This window comes from Pseudorasbora parva, chromosome 2, assembly GCF_024679245.1.
Source record: "Pseudorasbora parva isolate DD20220531a chromosome 2, ASM2467924v1, whole genome shotgun sequence".
NCBI lineage: Eukaryota > Metazoa > Chordata > Actinopteri > Cypriniformes > Gobionidae > Pseudorasbora > Pseudorasbora parva.
The window spans coordinates 50,214,658-50,234,765 of NC_090173.1; the positions used below are offsets into that span (position 1 = coordinate 50,214,658).

Below are 20,108 nucleotides of genomic sequence, written 5' to 3' on the forward strand. Positions count from 1 at the left end.
ATACATATCATGTCAGTTTCAAAGTGAAATGTCCGCTGAGTGGTGCTTAAATCTTAGTTTTTTCCCCCGCAAAATATGTGGGTGAATCTGGAATGTTTTGTTACGTTGTTTTTTTAACATACACACCAAACCCTAAACCTACCCGATAGTGTTAACAGAAGCAAATGGGACAAATAAATTTGTATCCATGCCATTTTAGCTTGTCTTTGAACTTCATTTTTTATGGGATTTGTACCCGAGCTTTCAGCATTGCAAGTACAAATCTCTACCAGATGAGCTATCAAGCAAATTTGGTATGTCAGTAAAGCCAAACATATGGAGCTGGTTAAGTGACGCAAACTCCAAAATGTATTCGTTTACATGGACTATGGTAAAAAAAAAAAAAAAAAGATTGCTGTTTTACTGCCTCTAGTGTTCATTTCTTTTGGAAACTGCAGTGATATGTTCGTATTGGTACGTATTTTGTAGTTTGCAAACGCGTTGCCACAGGTACGTTTTGCCAATGAGACCAGCAAGCGCAATCCACCGTTATTCCACGAGATGGCAATGTCTGATACACAATGATGAAGTGCGTTTCACTCACAGTCACCGCAGGCAGGAAACAAAAGAATAGGAAGAATCATCAGCAAAAGCTGAAATGGCTCAGAGATTTACGGCAGAGCGAGAACTGAACACAATCAGATATTACTGTCACTGTCACTGATGGTGGATCTGATGAAGAAGCTGTCAGAGATCAAAATACTGATGTGGAAAATGATAGTTTTGAAAATGATGAGGCAGATGCTGAATGTACTGGGAAATGAGCTCTGATGAAGACCGTGATGATGGTAGAAAACATCTGCTCAAACTGAACCCTTACAAGCTCCAAAAGGTAATGAAATGTGCTTTATTCTAATATCAAGAAGGTTTTATATTTTTGCGACCCATATAATCGTGTGTATGTAATAACGATTGCCGATACATTTCAAGTTTAAGATGGATGCTGGAACTAAATGCTGCTGATTTCTTCTATATATTTTGTTCTCTTTTGTGTGATGAAATTTAGGTTTGAGTGTTCTCTGCTGTGAACATGCGGCTTTTGTCCACAAATCAATAATGAGTTGATAGACCTATTATTAATGGTGTGAGTCTACATCTTCTGTTGCTTTGCTAAAGAAATACATGTGCATGTCTTCAGTAAAATGGCGACGGAAGGTGTTTGGATTGTGTACCTGTGCACAGAATCAGCACCATGGACAGGGCCACGTCTAAATGCGAGATTTATATTGAAAAACATGGTGAATTGCTAGTTCCGAGTTTAATGAGTACAATTCAAAAGCCCAATGCTACATTTCAGGCCTCTTCAGAACCATGAATAAAATCAATAGATTTACAACCATTTCCTGAAGTACAAAGCCTCTTCAGTGTTATCTTTTGAAGTTCCCCTATCAAGCCATAAATCTGTGTTTCAGAATTAATTCATGTGAAGTAAAATTGAGATGATATCTGGAGGAAAATACAGACAACACTCTTGAGTGGTGCAGGATTTTGCCTTTGCTGTCCTTCTGGCTAATGCAGATATTGTTTTCTCACAGTGCCGAACAGTTTTACGCCAAGGAACACAAACCCTGAGGCACTAATAAAACAACAACACTTGCAGATTTTAATCCGACTTGCACACCCTTTCAAATTCCATTTCTGTTAAGATTTGTTTTACTCCACTAAGCAGTAATTTGCATATATATATAAGAAGAGAGTAATATTCCCAGACCTAGTGCATTGCATTTGAATATGCTTATTGGATACATTTAATATACTTATTTTAACCTCATCCATCTGTAGAAGATGGGCTTTTGCACATATTGCGGTGCCTCGTTTCCCAAACACACACACACACACATAGTGGAATACACTCGACAGATGAGTTCATGCAGTATTTAATGCACCACCTCTTCCTGACCTCGTCTGGTTGAGTGCTGCTTGCCATGTGAGGCGGCCTAGAAAAAGACTGCAGTGTGTTGATGTCTTTGAGAGGATGTGGGAAGATTCAGAACAAGACCAAATGAAACGCCCACGGTCCGATCAGGTACACTGTAGGTGTGAAATCGAATAACAGACGAGGGTAGTTAAGGTAAATTTGTTGTAGTACTTCAGAAGAAACAGAATCAGTCTTTCAGTACACACTACAAAACACTTGTCAACCTTTTTAGTTTTTCCAGTCTTTCCAGAAAAAGCACCATCGTCGTCATTCTTTTAGTATGGACAAGTCGCCACACTTTAAACAAATATTTTCTTTCTTTTAAAGTTCATCACAACTTTTATCTCAACGGAGATAATTAATGTGATTCAGATAATTTTTTTTTGAGGTTTTATTTATTAAACCAATCTCTTTTGTTGTATCAACTCAAATTTTTTATTTCAGTGAACTCAAAATGTGAAGGCAAACAGTTAACTTACTTTTTTAAAGTTAAATCAAAATTTTTTAAATATTTTTTTTTACAGTGCATGAAATCAAAACAGACAATTCTTGTTTTTTTTGTTTTTATGGATTAAAAAGAAAAAAAAAATCATGTCCCTCACAATTTTTTAATCAAAGTAACTTCCCCTCCCTCTTGCCATCTCTTCTCTGATGATGTGTTTACTGGTGTGAGGGCGGGGCAACCTGTCACTCACACCATATCGACCAATAGCTCCGAACAGAAACTGTTCGGACCAATGAAATCATCAGGGCGGGCTTTAGACGATGACGTACAGATGATCAACAGTAACGTAATCATCACGTCATCAAAGGGGCTTGGATTATATTTGTTCGAATCCTAAACAGAGAGCTTGTTTGATGCATTCACCTTCACAATTTCTCTCAGAAATGATGATCATGTTGGGTAAGTACTCTGTGTATTATTAAATTATTTTATTTTTTTACAACACCAGCAAAGATTATTTCAGATTTATTTCAGCGTGTGTGCAGACAGGTTTGCCAAGTTTTTACAACAAAACCTGCCAACTACTAGCCCTAAACAATAGCTTCTCGGGGGGTTCTCCGGGGAAAAAATGGCATTTGGGGGTAAAATGTGTGTTATTTTGGCAAGGTTGCCTGCTAGAATTCGCACTCATGGGTCTATACATCACATAATAGTCGCTTCAACTCCGCGGGAAAAAATGCAGACTTGGCAACACAGTGCAGTTGAGCTCTGTTGATGTCGCTCCGTTGCTCTGATTGGTTGTAGGTCTATCCAATTGAGGTCTTTCCTGGTTGGGTTGAAACACGCCCCATAATCACAGCCCAATGAAGCAGTTTCAGACTCATATTCTGACTAGAATTGAGGATAACCACGTCAGGCTAATAGCAAGCCACAACCATTCAATCAATTCCCCATGGACAAAATCAAGTCCTGCCTTACTTTTCTTTTCTTTTCTAGAAGCCGTTTCACTCAGATATATATCACAATAGGATTGAAAACACTATCGCAACTTCCGTTTTATGCTGACTTTTAGACCTATGTCAGGTATAGACTAAACTATAGATGCATTTCTTACCAGTTTGACCTGTTATCATGTATGTACGATGAACAATAGCCAATTCAAATATAAATTTAAAAAAATGTGGCAAGCGTGAGCCAAAATTAAAATAAATAAATACATAAATTAGACCATTGATAAACAGCACGTTGGAAGGGATTGCGGATGTTTTTGCATGGGAACTGGCACACCAATCTTTGTGTAAAATGCACACCAACAAGGCTATCAAAGGTCAAACATTGATATTTACGTTTTAATTTCTACAAGCTTGAATTGAGTACTAATATAAAAGTGATTTTTGTTGTTGTTGTTGTTGTAATTCTTGCCTGAACTAACTTTTTCATGTAGAAATTGCATTTGTTTTTTCTGTAGTATTTACTTTACCACGTAATCATTTTTATAAAACTTAAGAAAACAAGAGTCTTAATATGATGAGCTTCAGTAGTGCACTGAGGATCTCCACGTTGTTGTGCGAGAGAGAAGAAGTGTCATTAGTCAAAATGAGGAAATACACAGGAAAGCGTGTGAGCAGGCAGCTGCAGGAGCGAGATGGCCGTGCGGGAGGAAGAGACGTTATGTTCTTATTCAATGTTAGATTGTCATATCTGTGGCAAGGATTTGCCATGTTTTTTGTATGTTTGGCTTCCAGAAGATAATTATTTGTGCGCATTTCTTCATTTATGATGGCAAATGGTTTAAGCATATTTAACTGTGTGTGTGTTTGTGTGTGTGTGGATATGTGTCAGTAGTTGTACAAATGTTTCAGTTTTAAATTAGTTTGAAATGTTTTTTTTATCTTTGGATGTTGTTTTCTTATCACTGTCACACATTGTTCCAGGGAAGGAATGCTTGCAAAAAAAACAATGCCTGCCTCCTTCCTGAATATGTGTCCACACACACATGCACACTAAACGGCAATGCACTAAACGGCAAAGCAGATACCATGCACTAAAAATAAACGACTTTGAGTAATTAATTATGAATTATCCAAGGATGAAGACAACCCAACAAAAGATTTTTGTAAGCATTAAGAATTGCTAAAACACATTAGAGTTAACATAGTTCACATTATGCATGCTGTTTGGGTGATGACACAGGTTCAATTTACCTTCGAAGATAGCAGCCTAGACGCTAGACAGCATAGTAGGTCACTACTATACACTTGATTTGGACCTAGCTGTGTCTTTGCATTTGATATATTTTCAGTTTGAATGTAGATGTAAACAGCTCCAGAAACAAAGCTTCTGAGACGGGGCATTAATGATTGCTCGCACCCCATCACTCATCACAGCCACGCTGATTACTGTGGTTGGGGAAACCATGGGTTGCCATCTGTTCTGAACTTGTGGTGCGGTGCTTTACATGGAAAAATCCACTTACTGTTTACCCTCAACCCTCATTCAACCTTCACAAAGAAACATTCCTTGCCCAAATCACCACGTGGTTCAATGTCTTCGTTCCCTCAGCTGCTTCAACACCCAATAGTATTTTGGCAATATGTCTCTGTCTCTCTCTCTCTCTCTCTCTCTCTCTCTCTCTCTCTCTCTCTCTCTCTCTCTCTCTCTCTCTCTCTCTCTCTCTCTCTCCCCCCCCCCCCCCTCTCTCTCTCTCTCTCTCTCTCTCTCTCTCTCTCTCTCTCTCTCTCGGTGGGGTTTGTGGACTCACTCAGTGGTTGACAGAAGGCAGCATCAGTTCTTCTTGAGCATTGACTGTTTAATGATAAGAATATTTTGAGTTTGTGTGTATTCCTTAATAGGTGACGATAAGGCCCTCCTGCAGTCTGTATACTTTTTCATACGTTCTGTGCAAACATGGTAAAGTGTGCTTAATGGAGCGGAGCGTACTACACTATTTGTAACTGAATGCATTTCTGGCATTGCATTATATAAATATCACTGCTCAAAAAATACCCATTCAAAAGGTACTTGTATACCATTTAGATAATGCACATTTAAGGTGCTTATATGTACGCTTCAGAGGTAAATAAGGTACAAAGGTGTTCCTTTTTAAAGGGCACCCAGTTACAGCTTTTGTACCCTTTGTTTTCCTGAGAGTGTATGCCAACTATCGGTCGGATCACCTTTTGCATTGGGAGCATGGTCATGATGCCTGTGTAGGCAGATCGCTACGTTTCACAACCGAGCCAGAAACCTTGATGTTCCTTTGATGTCCAAGAAGGCCAAACTGCTACAAATGTGAATCCCCCAATGCATCTCACCCAAGCGGCAACATCCCCTAGTTTCTGTTGAAGCTAATACGGAAGTGACTTAAACTGCAATCGACCGGCCACTAGAGACAGGCTCCAGAAGGGAGCAGAATCTCACTGAGCCCCGTGTTATAATGCTCAACTTTACAGCAGGAAAAAACACGTTTACAGCCTGGTACAAATTGTGGTTTTAGTCTATACGGCTAATTTCGTCCTTCATGAAAACTGTGAGGGGGGTAAATATTTTTATAACTCATTCGTTTACGTTATATAAAGCCTTGAAGTTCTGCACAATTAAGGGTGTGGCCACTTTGAGTGACAGGTGGATAGCCATCTGTCTGCTCTCTGTAAGTCATTGTCACCTAAGCTCCGCCCACGTCCCGCCTCTTTGCCCATTTTCTGTTATCTAGGAGTGTTATCCAATGATGCGCTGCCAAGATGGCGAAGGCCAGCCCGTCTACTTTACGCTTCAGAACTGCTCTTCAGAATCCTATGGGTGACGTCACGGACACTACGTCCAGTCTAATCTCACCCCATACTAGGCCCAATAATTTCCCCTAAATGCCACTTGTCCCTCTTTTGTCCCCTGTTGTCTTAGATACACTCTGCTCTATATCATTGTGTAAAGGTCAACACTGTCGTGGAGCTGAACGACTACCTCCATTAACGTTCCAGAGCTCATTGTTCATCCTCTGATTCCTACTGATTTCGGCTTATCCACTGAAGCAAATGGAGCTGGATCTTGCTTTTTAGAGCGAGAGAGGGACAAGATGTGCTGTGCGTCCAGATGATACCAAACAACACTGCCTGACCTGCTAAAAAGTCCAGCATAGACCTGCATGTATTCAATGTTGGTCCAGACTGGTTTAATCCTGCTGTTCTCAAGCAAATCTGGACAACCAGCATCCCATAGGTCCCAGCATGCAAAATAAACCTTAAGCTGGTGACCAGCAATGCTAGATTTTTCAGCAGGGTGTTGAATAATGTTCCCTATCTAGAACAGTGCTGTTATTATCAACTAAAACTATAAAACTGTTTTGATGATTGATAGAAAGTAAAAAAAAAAAAAAAAAAAAAAAAATACATTTTATATATATATATATATATATATATATATATATATATATATATATATATATATATATATAAAATGAAATATATAAGTATTTAAATAAAAAAACTAAGAAAGTTTAATGCTGAAATAAAATGAAATATATAAATATTTAAATAAAAAATAAATAAGTACTACAAGTTTAAAAGTTTAATAAGTACTAAAATTGAAATAAAAATAAATATAGCTAAAAAAAAACTAATACAAATTTAGATAAGACAAAAATATAAAAAACAAAAATAAAAGCTAATTAAAAATGTTAAAAATACTATAAAAGTATATAAACAATACTCAAATAAAAATGGTTTGGAAGATTGCATCAGTGATATTTTAGTATCATTAAGATAATTAATATTTTGAATCCTTTTTTATTTTTGTTATATTTTACTTTAGTTAAAGACTGAAATATCTGTTAATATTTATTTAATAATTTTTGTGTGTGACTAATAACCCTGGAACATATTCCCTGCCTTACAGGAGGTTTTATTGCAGTAGTGTCAAGATTGGCACATCGCCAACTCTGCAATCTGGCACCTGGTCACAGAGGTGAAAGGCATTGTGGGTCTGTGTGACTATGCTTGCATGCTTTTAAAGTGTACAAACACGATGGAAAGAACAGCTCAGCTGGACACTTATGCTGTGCTGAGGCATGAGAAGGTAGAGTGCGTGTATATGAGAAAAACAGCAAGAGATGATGGAGGCTAAAAATAGGGACACAGGTGGCCCCCCTCCCCTCTGTTCTTCCTTCCTATTAGGCATCAGTGAGACTGGGGTCCGGCGTTGTTAAAATACGCTCTCTCGTACACAGAGTCCACTCGTAGGAGAGGACGAGGCGGTAACTTATTAATGCCACAACAATGTTGTGCCACGGCTTCATAAAGCCCGGCTCTCTTCCTGAATGGCTCCTGGCTGATGAGTTTTGGAATTAATGTCCATGTCTCAAGGTCTGTGGGGAGTCATATGTCTTTTGGACAACACCTGCTTCTGAATTTCAAGGACTACCGGGGTTGTTTTTGGTAGGTTTTTTTAACATTCATCTGCAGAGAGTGAGTGTATCAAAGAAATACGAAAGAGTTATTTGAAGAGTTGTTATAATGAGGATGAAATAAAGTTCAATGGTACTTAAATAAATTAAGCCCTAGTAGGGCTTTTTATAAAGTAAAACATTGTGTCATTAAAAAAAGAAATATCATAATGCTTTCATATGCGTACTGAATATTACAACAGCACTTTTCAGTCCTGACCTAGAGGGCCCTCCTCCATCAGCTTTCTTATTCACATCGGACACATTCACATGTACCCATTACTCTTTATACCACTGCTTCACCAGCTAACCTCCTTTGTAATAATGTTCTGGAAAACGGATCTCAGTCAACTCTCCCTTCCTGTTTTTGATGTGCTGTTTCGTTCTCTGTAAGCTGAAATAACTTGCTGCTTCATTCCTGGTTTAAATAAGTCAACTTGGCTTGGCTCATTTACTTATTTACTAAAATAGCATTCCAACTTCCATGCCTAATACCCTACAACTTTTTATTATTTTGTCTTTCTAAGGCAAAATAGTGCCTTGTAATTAGACCCAGCGTGTGTCAATAGGCAAAACAGGCAGCTGCCTTGGAGGCAAGTAAATTATTTTTTTAAATTTAATAATTATTGGACATTGGCTTGGAATTATTGCATTTGCATCAAGAATTCACATTATCACCCCATTTCACGAGTTTGTGTGCCCATATAATCTTAGTGAAAGTGGTAAACAGATTTGGCTTGCTGTCTGCTATAGAGGGGCTCGGAGAGGATATTCTACCCGAGCTCCGATTGCCCCCCTATAACAGGCAAATTGAATGAATAAAATAATGAATGAATGAGTCATTTATATAGCGCTTTCATATGTACTACTGTACACCAGAAGCGCTTTACACTCGTGTCAGGGATCTCTCCTCAACCACCACCAATGTGGTATACAAATTGTACAAAAGGGAAGAGGAGGGATGCTTCAGGAACCAAAAAGGGGAAGAGGTAAGCTGCTGGTTTTATACCTTGGTATTAATTGGAAGATTAGATGGGCGTACTCCTCCCGAAATTACGTTTATTAACTTCACTAGTTATTCTAAACCCCTATCCCACCCCAATCTTACAGCTGCATCAGACTACATGAAAACACTGATGTACATCCAAAAATGCCATGAAAACGAATAAAACTATCTGGACATACCTGGAATACAAAAGATAACGACTTTTACTGCAAGTGATGACTAATGATTCTGAAAGGTAGGCTTATGCATGTGTGTGTGTGTGAGAAAGCGGAGGAGAAATGATGTAACTCACCTTATCATGTAGCTTAACTTGCGTAATATTTATATATGTCTTAATTCTACGTGGCTTTGATTCAACAAGGTGCTGAAAGCATTCTTTAGAAATGTTGGCCCATATTGATAGGATAGCATCTTGCAGTTGATGGAGATTTGTGGGATGCACATCCAGGGCACGAAGCTCCCGCTCCACCACATCCCAAAGATGCTCTATTGGGTTGAGATCTGGTGACTGTGGGGGCCATTTTAGTACAGTGAACTCATTGTCATGTTCAAGAAACCAATTTGAAATGATTCAAGCTTTGTGACATGGTGCATTATCCTGCTGGAAGTAGCCATCAGAGGATGGGTACATGGTGGTCATAAAGGGATGGACATGGTCAGAAACAATGCTCAGGTATGCCGTGTTATTTAAATGATGTCCAATTGGCACTAAGTGGCCTAAAGTGTGCCAAGAAAATATCCCCCACACCATTACACCACCACCACCACCAGCCTGCGCAGTGGTAACAAGGCATGATGGATCCATGTTCTCATTCTGTTTAAGCCAAATTCTGGCAACAGAAATCGAGACTCATCAGACCAGGCAACATTTTTCCAGGCTTCAACTGTCAATTTTGGTGAGCTCATGCAAATTGTAGCCTCTTTTTCCTATTTGTAGTGGAGATGAGTGGTACCCGGTGGGGTCTTCTGCTGTTGTAGCCCATCTGCCTCAAGGTTGTGTGTGTTGTGGCTTCACAAATGCTATGCTGCATACCTCGGTTGTAACGAGTGGTTATTTCAGTCAAAGTTGCTCTTCTATCAGCTTGAATCAGTCGGCCCATTCTCCTCTGACCTCGAGCATCAACAAGGCATTTTCGCCCCCAGGACTGCCGCATACTGGATGTTTTTCCCTTTTCACACCATTCTTTGTAAACCCTATAAATAGTCATGCGTGAAAATCCCATTAACTGAGCAGATTGTGAAATACTCAGACCGGCTTGTCTGGCACCAACATCCATGCCACACTTAAATCACCTTTCTTTCCCATTCTGACATTCAGTTTGGAGTTCTTGAGATTGTCTTGACCAGGACCACACCCCTAAATTCATTGAAGCAACTGAATTGTAATTGGTTGATTAGATAATTAATGAGAAACATACTCCTAACGGGGCGGCACACCTTGGGGCCGGAATGCCAAAGCAATGGCATCCACAATCCAATGGGCCATCTTCTGTTTGGAGACAGCCTTACACTTCTGCTATTTGCCAAAACAGACAAACAGCTGCTAAGAGTTTCTGAAGGTCTGCGTGTGGTCCAAGTAAACTGGACACATCAACGACAAGGCTGGATCTTCCTCATCCCGATGTATTGCTTTCAAGCTCACCATTTGCTCACCCCTTGATCCTTAAAAGAAGGTAGAGGGACGGTTGAGGCGAGGCACATAGCAGATCATGTGAGAGTATGCTGGATTGAACTAAGGGCACATTTCTCTGTCAGAGAACACCTGCAGGTCCCCAAGCCTCTTGATGGAAGTGAGCGTGGTCAGGAGGGCTGTCTTTAAAGAGAGGGCACTTAACTCTACTGACTCAAAGGGATCAAAAGGAGCTCCCTGTTGGCCCAGCAAGACTACAGATAGATCCCATGAGGGATTAAGTCTTGGCCTAGGAATATTTAACCACTTCCCTTAATGGGGCAAGAGCAGCCTATGCAAAATTTGTGAAGATGTGAGGTGATAGGGCATCCCGAAAGGGATGACCTTGTACTGGTATGCCTGACCCTCAAAATCAAACTGAATAAATTGTCAGTATCGAGGCAAAATCGAGACATAGAAGTACACATCCTTCAGGTCTATCGCTGCAAACCAATCCTGTTGGTGAACGCATGCCAGAATGTGTCTCTGGGTTAACATCTTGAATGGGCTTGCCTTAGAGCTAAAGAGAATGCAGCTGAACCTGGGCAGGCACCTGGCGAACTGAATCGCTTAGCTGAGTCTTACTGTCCTGATGAGCCAGTAAGATGGGTTGGGAAGTGCTAACCAGGCCCCCAAACTCTGCATGAGTGACACTAGAGGAACAACGTTTTTGAATGGAGTGGGGCAGAGAAGCAGAGTTTTGGTCTCCATGTTGGGAAGCCACGTGTCCCAGTCCTGTGGCTATTGTTGTACCTTGCTCCATAAGCCCTAACTGGAAACCGGCCTGTGATGGTTGAGGAAGCTGCGTGTCCTTTGATTGGTCCACACTGACCTGGAAGAAGCAGTGTATTCTACACCTCCTGGGTAAGAGCAGCTCCTCTCATCTCTGGCTTATCCATCTCAGGGACACTTTAAAGACTTCTTGGGGTTCTTAGTGCATAAGCCAGCCATCCGATTCCACTATCAGTAGTTTGTCCTCAACTGTCCCAATAAAAAAAAAAAAATGCACTTGCTGTATTGCCCTCAGCGCTAACCGCTGTGGCCTTGTGCATCTCAGAAGGACCGGGACGAGAGAATCGCGATTGTACGATTGTAGCATTGTTCTCGCAATGAGGTCATGTGCCATCCACAAAACACTGTCTCAGTGTGGGTAAGACCAAACCACTTGAGACAACAATCATGACCATCTGAGGCTGAAAGATATTGGCTGCTTCCAGAAACACACAGGCGGAAGGGCATCTTTAAAAAGAAAATGCTTGCTCTTTCAGACTAAAAAGGCTCTTTATAATAACGCTGCTCTTTTAGGCTTGCTGAAACGCCCTGGGGAACTCTCTCTGCACTTATTCGTGCTCATTAATATACAGAAAGGACATTAAATTGATAAAAAAGTAAATAAATGCTGAACTTTTGAACTTTTCTTTTCATCAATTAAATATATTTTTAGAAGAAATGAGAACCTTTAAAGGGCAATACACACACACACACACACACACACACACACACACACACACACACAAAATATTGCCAAAAGTATTGGGACACTCCTCCAGATAATTGAATTCAGGTGTTCCAATCACTTCCATGGCCACAGGTGTATAAATCAAGCACCTAGGCATGCAGATACTTCTACAAACATTTGTGAAAGAATGGGTCGCTCTCACTACTAAATATTCCACGGTCAACTGTTAGTGATATTCTAACAAAGCAATTGGGAACATCAGCAACTCAGCCACAAAGTGGTAGGCTGGTGTCAGCAGGTTTCCATGTCTGAGCAGCTCATCCAAGCCTTACATCACCAAGTGCAATGCAAAGCGTCGGATGCTGTGGTGTAAAGCACACCGGCACTGGACTCTAGAGCAGTGGTGATGTGTGCTCTGGAGTGACCAATCACGCTTCTCTTTCAGGCAATCTGATGGACGAGTCTGGGTTTGGCGGTTGCCGGAAGATCAGTAATTGCCTGACTGCATTGTGCCAAGTGTAAAGTTTGGTGGATGGGGGGTTATGGTGTAGAGGTTGTTTTTCAGAGGTCCATAAAGATATTGGATGAGTGAGTTTGGTGTAGAGGAACTTGACTGGCCTGCACAGAGTCCTGAGCTCAACCCGATAGATCACCTTTGGGATGAATTAGAGCAGAGACTGAGAGCCAGGCCTTCTCGTCCAACATCTGTGCCTGATGTTATTACATTCAAACTGAGATATTGGATTAGCCAATTATTATATTTTATAGTAATTAGCAACATGTACTGTAAACCTTTATAAAGTAACCCTCTCATTTCAGATGAGAGATTAGGTGTAAAGCAGCTACACTGCACCATTGTAAGTGTGCTGCTTAGTTAGAGGACGTTCACACTGCACACACGTTCACACAGGTTAACAGCATCCACAGCACCTGAGGCTCTCCTCAGCCACCCTGAGTTATTAGCAGCACCTTTTGCATTGTCTGTCATCCGAACAGAGCAGTGGCTACCACAGACTCCACGTGTTACGTAGCCAATACAATACCTTCCTCTTCACAATGTGTCTAGTCATGAGCCTCTCATGTAAACCATGAACAGAGGCAGCGCCGTGCAAGCGCCGACATCGGGTTTGTTAGGACGGCTCCTACTGCCTCTTTTCAATAGCAGAGAGCGCTGAAACTGCAACCTTGTGTATCTATCTGAAGTGCTCATCTCAGACCTGTCTGTGTTTGAACAGTTTTGTAATAAAAAGAATCTGTGTGCTCATAAGATTAGACTATAAACACACTATACAGCTAAATACAGCTGCACTCTTACTTAATGCTTATTTTACTTATTACTTATGTTGTTTTAAGGAAGTGACAACTATATTTTGCAACTTGAATTCACTCCCAAAAAAATTTAATTATTGACAACCTGAAAAAAATGGTGTAGGATTACTTTGAAACAAATTTCTCTCAGAAATTTCTAGTACATTTCACAGATAGTGAGTGATGATTGACAATAAATCTGAAGTCAAAATTCTGACATTTTAATTGTAAAACATAGTCCAATAATCTTTGTTTTATTTACAAAAAAAAAACTGTTTTACAGTGTATTTACTTAGGCTGTCAACTGATTTTTTTTTTACTGAATTATTTACATGGCATGCTGATTAATTATTCAAATGAATTATATCAATATTTGATTTGATGACAGCTTAAAGTCGGTATGAGTTGGAAGTTGCAATAGTCTTTTCTTTCCTTATTATGATGTATATCCAAGTAAAATGGCTTTTGGAACAAGAAAAAATGTAGGACTTGATTTTGTCCATGGGGATTGGCCAGTTTTTGTCCAATTGATTGGATGGTTGTGGTTTACTATTGGTCAATCTCAAGTTGTCATCAGAGAAGAGAGAGGGAAGAGAGCAAGAAAGAGGGAAAGATATTTTGATGAACAATTATGATGGCATATGAATAAAAAATAATAATAATTATGCGCACAGAAAATTACGGATAAATAAATTATTACAAATTCTGCAATATTCCATAAAAAAACAACTGCACATTTTGATTTGATGTTGACTTAAATACATTGTTTTTGTGTCGTTAGATAAAAATATATTGCGCATTATCTTTTATTTCCATATTGACAGGTCTACAGTCCACAGCAATCCATTTTGCAGTTGACTTACAGTCTCTCTGAGACAAACTAAAGCAGCCTTTTCCATGTTTCCAACATTCTTATATATATTTTTGGGGTTTGTTTATGTGTTCATGTCTTTTATTTTACAGTCTTACCCTTCGTCCCAATTCGCATACTATCCATACTAAATAGTATTCGAAAATAGAATTAGTATGTCCCAAATCGTAGTATGTTGAAAAGAGTATTCCAAAGATTCCCGGATGGTTTACTATTTCCGGTCTGAATTCGAAGTGCGGATCGATGTGCACTCTAACGGCTGATATTGCCCACAACCCATTGCGAGTTGGACGAGGATTCGATTAGAACTACAAACGCAGATAAAAAGTGTTAAAAAACTACAAACATGGCGGATGTGCGAGTCCGACGGTTAAGTAGAAAGGTTTAAATAAAGGGGTTTGAGTGACCAACTATCAGTATTTAACCTGACAAAAATATATTTATTCAGTGTTGTCACATTATATTTCACCTGCAGCAGCATTGTGAACTTTTGTAATGACACGTTTGGACATTACCTTTTTAATGCGTCATTATATTTAAACTGCAAACACATGAGGAGAGTCTCTGCATTAAAGACCCACACATGGCAGATCAACGAGCAGCTACATTTCTCTCCGATACGGCAGGAGATTAAACTGAATGAGGAGGATTTGAGTTGTGACGAATCTGACGATGATTGACAGGGCAGTTAAACGGTGATGAGATGCACGTAACTAAGCGACAGAGTCCGTTAAAGATGACGAAGTTGTCCCGAAGCTTGCATACTTTTCTGCTACACACTCAAAAGTATATACTTTTTCTTCACAAAAAAGAGTACATACTTTTAGGACGTAGTATAAGTAGGCGAATTGGGCAGCATTAGTTCCTCATCATGTCATGCGATTTCCTGTTTCCCTCATGTGATCCTGTCAAGTGCTTTCCCCCGGTCATGTGTCATGTTCAAACAAAACAAATGACCGAAAGAGAAAGAAAAAAGCATTCCTTACCATGTGTTCAAGAGAACAAAATCTGCAATTCCTGGGAAATTGGCACAAAACATCAGTTTTCTGGAATCTGCTGCAAGCCACTGGCTCTCTTTTAGTACATCATAAAATACTTGTGTCTCAGAGCATGCAGATGACACATGCAATTAACGTTGTCATGTTATTTTACTTTGGGATGCTGGTGTTTGTGAACGCAATCATGTGAGATGCTTTCAGGAGAGAACTGAACCAAATCATTCTGACATTTTGGCTCAGGCATTTCAGAACGATCAAACCAACATTTCAGATGTTGTGCAATAAAAATGGGCCCACTGGTTAGTCCAGTTATCCAGTCACATCCTCTGTTGAGAAAAAAAAGTGAGTTTTTTTTGTTGTTGTTGTGCACCGAGGGATTTATTTGGCAAATGTATTTGCATCTTAGTTTGCGCCAGGAATGCACGTGTTATTTTCAGATAAAAAATGTATCCGCCTCAACTGAGCACATTTGTTTTTTATGTGCATTTTTAGCATTTATTTCCATCAGTGTTTCCAGCCACTGTTTTTCACGCGATACCCCTAAATACGCATAACAATAGGTGGAAGGAAACAGCTAATGTCAATCATCACTATTTTGGGTAGATAATTAGTTTTTTACAGTGGGAGCGAGACGTATTAAAATGGGAATGTCCATCAAATATTCAAAGGAAGGGAAAAATCTGCCAGGTTTAATAATGTGCAGTAATGCTAGTTTAATAGATAGTATTTCCTGTTTATTTCCCTTTACATTTTGTGAAGTCTGTTTTTGGGTAACATGGATTAAAAACGCATTCTGATGGTCCACCTCAGAAATTCTACTAACTATAACTTTGCACCTACATGCCAACTAACTCTCAGTATATTAGTGGACTGTCTGCTTGATATACTCTTAATTTTGATGCTCCCCAACAGATATTATGTAACTTTGCAACTACTTACCAACAGTACAGTTAGTTGGGATGTAGTTACTTATAGTAGTAGAAAGTCTAAAGTGGACAATTGAAATAAAGTAACCAATTGATGTTTTTGTGGTTCAGTGGCAAGACCCACAAAAGAGGATAAATTAGTACGAAAACTGAGTTTGGAGGGAACTCTGTCTAATGAAATCCTTTGTGAGTAGAGTGAGTCGGTGTTTTATGATGCAGAGAACAGGATGCCTCATCTCCCCAGTTACTGCTGCCCCCTCCTTCCTCCATCTTCTCACTCACCCTAAACTAGCCAGCCATTCTTTCTATCCATACACTCCACAACTCCAGCTGTTATCTTCTCATCTGAAAGAAATGTGTGTTCCGCTAGTGTTGCTGTTAGTAAAGTATGTCCTGCAAGTATGTTTGCTCACTCACCCTAATGTAATTTCATACCTTTGACACCCTAGGTTTTCACACCCTAACCTAATTTCATACCTAACTTTGGATCATCTTTGAAACATAATTTATATTTCTGCTGCAGCGGAAGATGTTTCTGTTCCTATATTAAATGTCAATTTCACCAAAACTTTGCTTCAATAAGTTCATAAAGATGCGGTTCAATCCAAGTCTTCTCAAGAGACACGGTTGCTTTAATTGATAAACAGATTTCATTTATGCGTTCACATATAAACATTGATCAATGCATGGTGCAAAAGCCAATGTGGCTTGTTCTCGCATGTCACCCGAGCATGGTTGAGCTTCCATTTAGCATATTTAATGTGCCTTGGATCAGTGTTTGTGTGAATAAAAGCCTAAACTTGAACAGTTTGAAGCGTCAAAGTTGTGTTGTAATGGACTTATAATGGGGGGAAAGAAATCTCTGGTTTTATTCTCATACAAATTATTATTAAACATCTTTGAATAAGCCTAAATAAATACATTTTTACCAACAAAACTATTTTTTTTAAAGTTAAATCAGATAGAAATAAAGACTCCCTTGCTTTCTCTTCATGAACTACTTTTCCCATAACCCATTGCCCTGACTCATTATGCTTCATTACTTTCCGCTGTGTCTCATTAGCAGGTTAACTGCCTATTTAAGCTCTGTTTATTCAGTCATTTTCTGCGAAGTCTTGTTAGTGAAACATCGTATTTACCTTGATGTGTTTCTGATCTTCTGCCTGTTTCCCTGGATATCCCTTTTTGCCGGCGTCTTGGATTCTATTATTGTTTGTATTGACTGCTTTCATTTTGTTCCTCTGCGGGTTACTTGGATTACAATTCTGGATTACCTAATAAACACCACTTTTCATAATGTAGGAGGGAGGTATATTCAGACAGGATTATTCCCAAACATCTCCCTTAACATTAAAACCAACATTAACAATGAACTTTTGACAGCCCTAATATTTATGCCAATTATTGTTTAAAGAGGAGCTATTATGCTTTTTGACGTTTTCAACTAAAACATGTGAAATGTTGCTGTGTGAGCATGAAAAAGGTTTGCAAAGTGACAAAGCACAAAGTCACTCCAAAGGCAGTTGTTCTCTATGCACACTGAATACATCACAATATTCCTCATTTAAATGAATGCCCAAGGCAAATGCAAAATAAAGGAGTGGGGCCTGGATGAGTTAGCTTTGAAACTTGTGCTTATGGTGCGTGACATTTCTGAAACGCACTCAAAGCAATTGACCAATGATAACACACTGGTCCGTCCGACCAATCAGAGCACATTTTGCTTTTCGAAGGGGCTTCATAAGCTGTGTCTCATTTCAGAAGGCTGCGTCCCCCGGAGGTCGCATTCGAAGGGTGCATACGTCATAAGGCCGTCTCATTTCAAAAAAGTGAGTAGGACTCTCCAAATGCGACCTTCGGATGCGTCCTTCTCTCACAGGAATTCGGAGTGTGCATGAGGAGTAGCCTTCACGGCTGGAGATAACACACAATTCTTTGCATCTCCGTTAACAACCGTCATATTTTTTTTAATATTATATGAAAAAAACGGCACCACCGCCAGATATACATGCGAGCGTAGGTGTGGTGTTTAAACTAAGTAGTTCAAGCTTTTGTTTTTTGTTTTTTTTAAGCTCTATTACCTCAAACAGATAGTTGTGGTTAACAGGATTACAACTGTTTAGTGCATTTTAAACGTTTAGAGCAGTACATTGCTGTCAAGACAAGAAACATTTAATAGTCATTTTCATAATTTTCATTCATATAACTGGCGTGAGAGCGCAACGAGGCTGAACTTGTTGGCATATCAACGTGATACTTCCTGCCTGTGTGTCCTACGAAGGACGTCTCTTTTAATTCTGATTGAGGACACTCCGTATACTGCATCCTACACTGGACGGGTCCTCCGGAGGACGCAGCCTTCGGATTTAACGAAATGAGACACAGCTATAGACACAGAAAATAAACAGGGTTTCGTTTCCCATACAACGATGTAACGCACGGCTTAAATACTATAGTAAGATGTATCGTTAAAGAAGTCAACTAGCTAGTCACGACAGTTTCCCAGAAAACGTATTTGTCACAAAATCGGTCAATGATGTCACGCAGGTGGTGGAGTAATAACTTAATAACTTCTTTTAATGAATCTGTTTGAGATGCTAGATTTCGGTGTCATGTTTATGGACTTTTCAGTTTGTTTTCATCAGTTTGCATGTTCATAGTTTGTCTGTCTTGACCTAATTTCTCTATTTGTTTGATTAGTCATTTTGTTCACCTGTTGTCATTTAATTAGCTAATTTCCCTGATGTTTAAATACTTCCTATTTGGTTCAGTGTCAAGTTGGTTGTGTGAGTTGTCCCATTATATTCCTGCAAGTTTCAAAGTAAAAACTATTCCTGAGTTTCCTGCGACTATCTGAGAAACAAACGATCTCTTTTCTGTTATTTAGCTTTATTCCCGGATTCAATTATAGGCTTGTTTTGTATGCATATATGCACACTCTTCAGAAATGCAGCTTTAAATCTCTTGACAAACTAAAGGATGTAAATGACATTTGTATATGTTCGAAATGAAAGCTATTTCTAGAAGAGCCCCAAAACAAATTCAAGATTTTAACAAAAAGGCATAATAGGCCCTCTTTAAATGTCATCACCTAATTAACATTCATTAAGACCGCTTGTTTTGGTGACAACTGCGTCTATGCATGCAGAGTAGACACTTTGCATACTGAATATTGCAGAAGTATGATAGTATGCGATTCCGAACACCTGTGCTGTGTCGACATGCGACATCCAGCAGGAGAAAATAAACTTTAAATTCAGGAGCTCTCATCATCATCTCAACTCTGATCTCGTTTGTACACTTACACCCTTGGGATCTGAAGCTGTGTGTTTAGGAGACTGTGTGAGAATGCTTGGGTGTGAGAGGATAAGCTTCTAAAATAGGGAGAGGAAAATAGAAAGCGCAGCTGATGCATCAGCAGATATGTGTCATCGTTATGAAAGGTGGGGGCTGAGAAGAGATTTGACAAAAAGCGAAGTGCAATACATGCCGGGTCAGGCAGCTAGCCTGTTACCATGGAGACACGGAGTGGGTGGGAGAAAGGCGTTCATCTCTCTGCATGTGGTGTTGTGTATACACACATGCTCCGGTCACTGAGCACATTGCCTCCTGTTCCAAAACCCACCGAGATGCCTATAGACAGATTTATTATGAAGACATGGTTGTTCTCCTGATGTTTTAGTATGCAACTCATTTTGGCAATTTATGAAACCGCATTGTGTGCATCCTTTGCAAAGTCAATCCCATAGTGCACTCCAGATCTGTCACTTACTCTATTGTTCAAAAGTTTAGGATCACTATAAAAAAAAAAAAAAAAATGTCTTCAATTGAAAATTTTCTAGTGACTGATCACATCTAAATTTTTAAGTTGGCTAAATTGAAATTCTGTGAATTGATGCAATATTATATTTGATCAGTCACTAGAAATTTTTCAATTGGAGACCTGATTTTGTTTTTTTACAGTGCAGGAGGATATAAAAAAGAAAAGAAATTAACCCTTTTAATCAGCCAGGACACATTCAATTGATCAAA

General features: G+C 39.4%; 1 protein-coding gene across 2 annotated transcripts in view; it reads left to right on the forward strand.

Annotated features, from left to right (window-relative positions):
• aatka (apoptosis-associated tyrosine kinase a) overlaps positions 1-20,108 on the forward strand; it is a 68,515-nt gene that overhangs the window by 8,875 nt on the left and 39,532 nt on the right. The window contains exon 1 of one of the 2 annotated variants that reach the window (XM_067423448.1): positions 7,660-7,831. The exons of the other annotated variant lie outside the window; for it this stretch is intronic. The gene's annotated coding sequence lies outside the window, so the exon portion shown is untranslated. Of the gene's footprint in view, positions 1-7,659; positions 7,832-20,108 lie in introns of those variants that run through there. 2 annotated transcript variants of the gene reach the window in all.